The sequence below is a fragment of the Triticum aestivum genome, chromosome 7A (genome assembly GCF_018294505.1).
Source record: "Triticum aestivum cultivar Chinese Spring chromosome 7A, IWGSC CS RefSeq v2.1, whole genome shotgun sequence".
Taxonomy (NCBI): Eukaryota; Viridiplantae; Streptophyta; class Magnoliopsida; order Poales; family Poaceae; genus Triticum; species Triticum aestivum.
Genome location: NC_057812.1, coordinates 4,685,734 through 4,691,733, shown reverse-complemented (window position 1 = coordinate 4,691,733; position 6,000 = coordinate 4,685,734).

The following is a 6,000-nucleotide window of genomic DNA, read 5'->3' as shown; positions in this document are numbered from 1 at the left end:
AAAATGAGTTTGAACCGCTCCATTCACCGAGGAGGAAATGTCAAGTGTTTCAAATTGAACCCAACAAGGCTCTAGGGCCGGACGGTTTTCCGACCAAATTTATAATTTTTCCTGGGACATGATTAAGGCAAACTTGTTCAGTTTTTTATCCAATTGCATATGGAAAACCTTGACATTGCCCGTTTAAACTTTAGGAAAACTATTCTTCTACCCAAGACTAAGGACGCAAGTTGTAGTCACCAATATCAACCGATCTGCCTCCTAAGTGCTAACTTTAAAATCTTTACAAAGGTTGCAACCAGTTGAATGAGGTGGCTGACCATGTGGTTTGCCCCACTCAAATAACGTTCAAGCAAGGCCGTAACATACTCGATAGAGTTGTTGTGCTGCATTAAACCGTACATGAGCTTCACCGGAAAAAGTTGAGCGGAGTCATCTTAAAAATTGGCTTCTCCAAACTCTCTGCATGAAGGGGGTTCAAGTCAAAATGGTGTTGATGTGTAGATAGTTTCGTCTTTGGCGGTAGTGTGGCCATCAAAGTCAATGATGTTATTGGTAGTTCCCAGAAGAGTCATCGCAAAGGGGACCTTTCATCCCCTTCTTTTGTTCAGCATTATCACAAATATGTTGGCCTGAAATAATAATTTTAGAAAAACGCAAAAACCAGTGTCAAATTTAGAACTTGAACCTTGCACTACTAGAAAAAGGGCTATAGATGGGATTGACAGTAATGGCGCACCAGACAAGCGGTGCGCCATTAGTATATACTAATGGCGCACCATCTTCTGATACGCCATTAGAGTTTAAACTACTAATGACGCACCTAGCCCAAGGTGCGCCATTAGTATCAAATATTTTTTTTGAACTACTGCGCCTGTCCAAACATACTAATGGCGCATCCGGACACAGTGCGCCATTACTAGTTGTAACTAGTAATGGCGCACCTGTTGGAAAGTGCGCCACTAATGTTGTTTTTTTAATTATATTTTTTATTCCCTTTTTTGCAAAACTACTAATGGCGCACTGTTCAACCGTGCGCCATTACTAGTTCAAACTAGTAATGGCGCAGTGTGGGACAGTGCGCCATTAGCAATTTTTTTTTACAAAACTACTAATGGCGCACCACCAGAAGGTGCGCCATTAGTAACCTGGATTACTAATGGCGCATTTGGCTTTGGTGCGCCATTAGTAAGTGGGCAGCAACAAGATATTTTGGAGAGCCTCTCCTACCCACACTCACTTTCTCCCCACTTCATTCTCTCCACCTCCTCCTTGTCTCGGGTGCCTCCTCTTTTTCACCTCATTTCCACCATAGATGCATTCAATTTAAGTGGTTAAATTACCTTGTTTTGATAGGTAAGTAAGGGGGGAAGCTATATTTATGTTGTTCTCCCTACAACAATGTGCACATGCACTTTTTATGCCCTAGCTAGATCTATGTATGTTCGTGGTGTTGCATATGTTTGTGGTGTTGCATATGTGTTTGTGTTTGGAGGTGTACCGGTATTTGAAATGCGATAGTTGCCAATATTTTGCCGGAATGTTGATTCATTTCCGTTTTGGCGAGAATTTTGGCATTAAGCATTCTTTTTGGTCCTATTTTTAGGGAAAGTCATGCCAAATTTTTTCTTGGTTCTAAAATATCGTTTTGCTCTACCCCGCAGGCGACCATGGTCCGCATGATGACCGAAGGCATCGTGAATAGGTTTTTGAGGTCCGCGAAGGCCGAGATGCTTCAAAAGAACGAGACGGAGATAAGATGTCCGTGTCGAAGATGCAAGCTGAAGAGCCTTATTGCGGACCCGGAATCCGGGCAGGTGCGGGACCACCTGCTCTTGCGTGGTTTCATGGATGGCTATCGGTGGCAAGGTGATGAAGATGACTACGAAGTCGTCCATGGGGGGCGGGCAAGAAATGAGGAAGGGCAGCAAGACAACCACCGCGGCTCGGGCGGGCGAGAAGACGAAGAATCCCCAGGAGATGATCACGACGGTGATGCTGTACACAGTCATCATGTAGAAGATGCAGGACATGATGATGAGGAAGATGCCGGAGCAGACGACGGGCATGATCATGAAGATGATGATGCCGGCGGAGCATACGACGCTGGACCATCGATGGGCTGGGTGCAGGACCCTCATATTCAAGAGCTGCTTCTCAAGCAGACGGATAACGCAAGAGCTGCCGCCCGAGAGAAAGCCAAGATGGATCAACTTGAGTTAGACGCGGTTACTCCATTATATGAAGGATGCAGGCCCGAGGATACCCGCCTGAAAGTAACGCTCATGGCTCTGGAGATGAAGGTAAAACACAAAATGACCGACGCATGCTTCGACGAGAACATGTCATTCTGGCACGAACGTCTTCTCGAGGGGAACAAGTGCCCGACCAGTTTGGAGGAGGCGAAGAAAATCGTGTGTCCTCTGGATTTACCGCATGTGAAATACCATGTGTGCATGAACAATTGCATCATTTATCGGGATGAGCACGCGGAGTCTACCATATGTCCGGTGTGCGGCGTCACTCGATACAAGAAGAGGAAGAAAGCTCCTCGAAAAGTGGTGTGGTACTTTCCGATCACTCCTCGTCTGCAGCGGTATTTCGCGGACTCTAAGGTAGCAAAGCTCCTGCGTTGGCACGCGGATAGGGAGGAGAAGAAGCGAGAAGATGACGCAAATGATCCGGAGATAGATAAAAAAGACAAGATGCTGAGTCACCCTAAGGATGCGAGCCAGTGGCAAGCGTTGAACTTCGAATACCCAGAATTTGGGAACGATCCAAGGAACATCGTGCTGGGCGTGAGCACCGATGGAGTCAATCCGTTTGGCAGCCAGAGAAGCACACATAGCACCTGGCCTGTGTTTGTGTGGATGTACAACCTTCCCCCCTGGTTGTGCATGAAGAGGAAGTACATTCACATGAGTATGCTAATTGAAGGACCGAAACAACCAGGGAACGACATCAATCTGTATCTGGGGCTGCTGAAAGAGGAGCTTGACACGCTGTGGAAAACGCCAGCCAATACGTGGGATGCCGCAGAGAAAAATATTTCCCTATGAGAGCCGCGCTGCTCACGACGGTGCACGACTATCTCGGTTATGGATATGTCGCGGGGCAGGTGGTCCACGGATTTTCTGGATGCGTCAGGTGCATGGATGACACAACGTATCGCCAGCTAGATAGAGATCCCGGGTCTTCGAAAACCGTGTTCATGGGACATCGAAGGTGGCTTCGCGACGATGACCCATGGAGAAAACGCAAGGATCTGTTCGATGGTGAAACCGAACCCCGAGGACGCCCGCGTACGAGGAGCGGCGAGGAAATAGACGAGCTGTTGAAAAATTGGAAAGACTGCCCACTGCCGGGAAAGAAGCAAAAGGCGCCAGAGCCGGGAAAGAAGCGAAAGGCGCCAGAGCCGCTGCTGAAGGTATGGAAAACGAGGTCTGTTTTCTGGGACTTGCCGTACTAGAAGATCCACCGTGTGCCTCACAGCCTTGATGTCATGCATATCACGAAGAACGTGTGCGAGAGTCCGCTTGGTACCCTGCTCAACATGCCAGAGAGGACCAAAGATGGGCCGAAAGCAAGGGCAGACTTGAAATCAATGGGCATCAGGCAGGAGCTTCACGCTATATATGATGATCATGATGATGATGATGATGATGATGAGGCGAAGCAGGACATGGAAAGTCGTCGCAAAGGCAAGAAGGCCAAGAAGACCGGAAATGACTACCCTCCCGCGTGCTTCACTCTAAGTCAGGAGGAGATCGAGCAGTTTTTCACCTGCCTCGTTGGAGTAAAACTTCCTTACGGTTACGCGGGGAAGATAAGCAGATACCTAGACCCAGCGAAGCAGAAGTTCAGCGGGATGAAGTCTCACGACTGTCACGTGCTGATGACGCAGATACTTCCAGTTGCAATCCGTGGGATCATGGACGCGCACGTCCGTGAAATCCTATTTGGCCTATGCAACTTTTTCGACGTCATCTCTCGGAAGTCTGTTGGCGTGAGGCAACTCAGAAGGCTACAGGAAGAGATCGTGGTGATACTATGCGAGTTTGAGATGTACTTCCCGCCCGCATTCTTCGACGTTATGGTGCATCTGCTGGTCCATATCGTGGACGATATCATCCAACTCGGGCCGACGTTCCTGCACAGCATGATGCCGTTCGAAAGGATGAATGGTGTCATCAAAGGATACGTTCGCAACATGTCACGTCCAGACGGAAGCATAGCCAGGGGCTTTCTGACCGAAGAGTGCATCTCCTACTGCACGAATTATCTAGGCATCGAGAACCCCGTTGGTCTGCCCGTCAACAGGCACCTCGGCAGGCTCGCTGGATGGGGTCACCGTGAGGGTCGTCGCGAAATGCATGTCGACTTCGAGGGTCGACTCGCCGACTTTAAAAGAGCAAACCTAGTCGCGCTACAACACATAGACGTGGTCGATCCTTGGGTGGTAGAGCACAAAACCTTTATTAAGAAGACGTACAATGACCGAGGCCAACAGAGGACGGACGGAGATATACTCAAAGAGCACAACTCATGTTTCACGCGTTGATTCAAGCAGAAGCTTCTGTCGTACCCTTTACATGAGGATTCTTCCGCGGAAGAACAACTCATATTCGCCTTGTCACAGGGCGCCGAGCACAACCTGATGACCTATGAGGCGTACGATATCAACGCTACACATTCTACACCGAGGCCAAGGACATGAAGAGCGATGGTTATCAGAACTCCGGGGTAACGATGGAATCCTACACCGGTAACGACAAGGACAGATACTACGGAAGGATCGAGGAGATCTGGGAGCTGAGCTACGCTGGAGAGAAGGTCCCGATGTTCCGTGTCAGATGGGCCAAGAGCGTCCTAAAAGAAGACCGGTATTTCACCACCATGGTTATACCCGAAACCAAATCCAAGACCGCGGGCGCAAACGTCACCGCGAAAAATGAGCCATGGGTACTGGCTTCCCAAGTGGACCAATGCTTCTTCATTACCGACCCGTCAAAGCCCAGTCGTGTTGTCGTGAGGAGAGGCAAAAGGAAGATCATCGGAATGGATGGAGTAGCCAATGAGCAAGACTTCGACAAGTACGGCGACCCGAGGATCGAACATGACGATGATGATGAAGTAGCAGCATACACCACAAGAAGAAGCAGGACCACCCTACCTAAAGGACGTCCGTTCCACAGAAGAACTCCATTTGCGAAAAAGAAGGGCAAGAAGATTGTGAACAGATAGCTAGCTAAGATCGATTGTATTTAAATCGTAGCCTTCATTTCTCGATTGTATTTCATGGGCACTTTTTGAACTATCATGAATATTTTTAAATTTCATGGACACTCGATCTCGATCCCCCTCCATCTCGATCGCTATCCCACCTCGCCAGATCCGGCCCCTCTCGCCGCCGAGCACCCCCCGGTCCACCGGCCGCCGCCGCCGACCCCCCGCACCCTCGATTCCCCTACTCAACCGCCGCCGCCGACCCCCCGCACCCCTCCCCTACTCAACCGCCGCCGCCGACCCCCCGCACCCCGCGCACCCTCCCCCGCTCCACCGGCATTACTGTTTGATTATATTTTTAAAAAAATTATTACTGCCTTATAAAAAAAATATTACTGTTACTGTCTTATAAAAAATATTACTGTTATGATTTAAACTAGTTTAAAAATTTATTACTGTCTTATAAAAAAAATACTAATGGCGCACCACGGTGAGGTGCGCCATTAGTATGGATGTACTTATGGCGCACCGAGGGGTGGTGAGCCATTAGTATTGTGCCATTGCTATAAGAAAAAAAATACTAATGGCGCACCACGGTGAGGTGCGCCATTAGTATGGATGTACTTATGGCGCACCGAGGGGTGGTGCGCCATTAGTACTGTGCCCGGCCCCATCCATATTCCCCCCCCGGCCCCTCTCTCTCCCTCGCCCTCGCCCTCGATCCCTTTCCCCTCTCCTCTCCCGACACCGCTGCCCCGCCGCCTCGACGCTGCC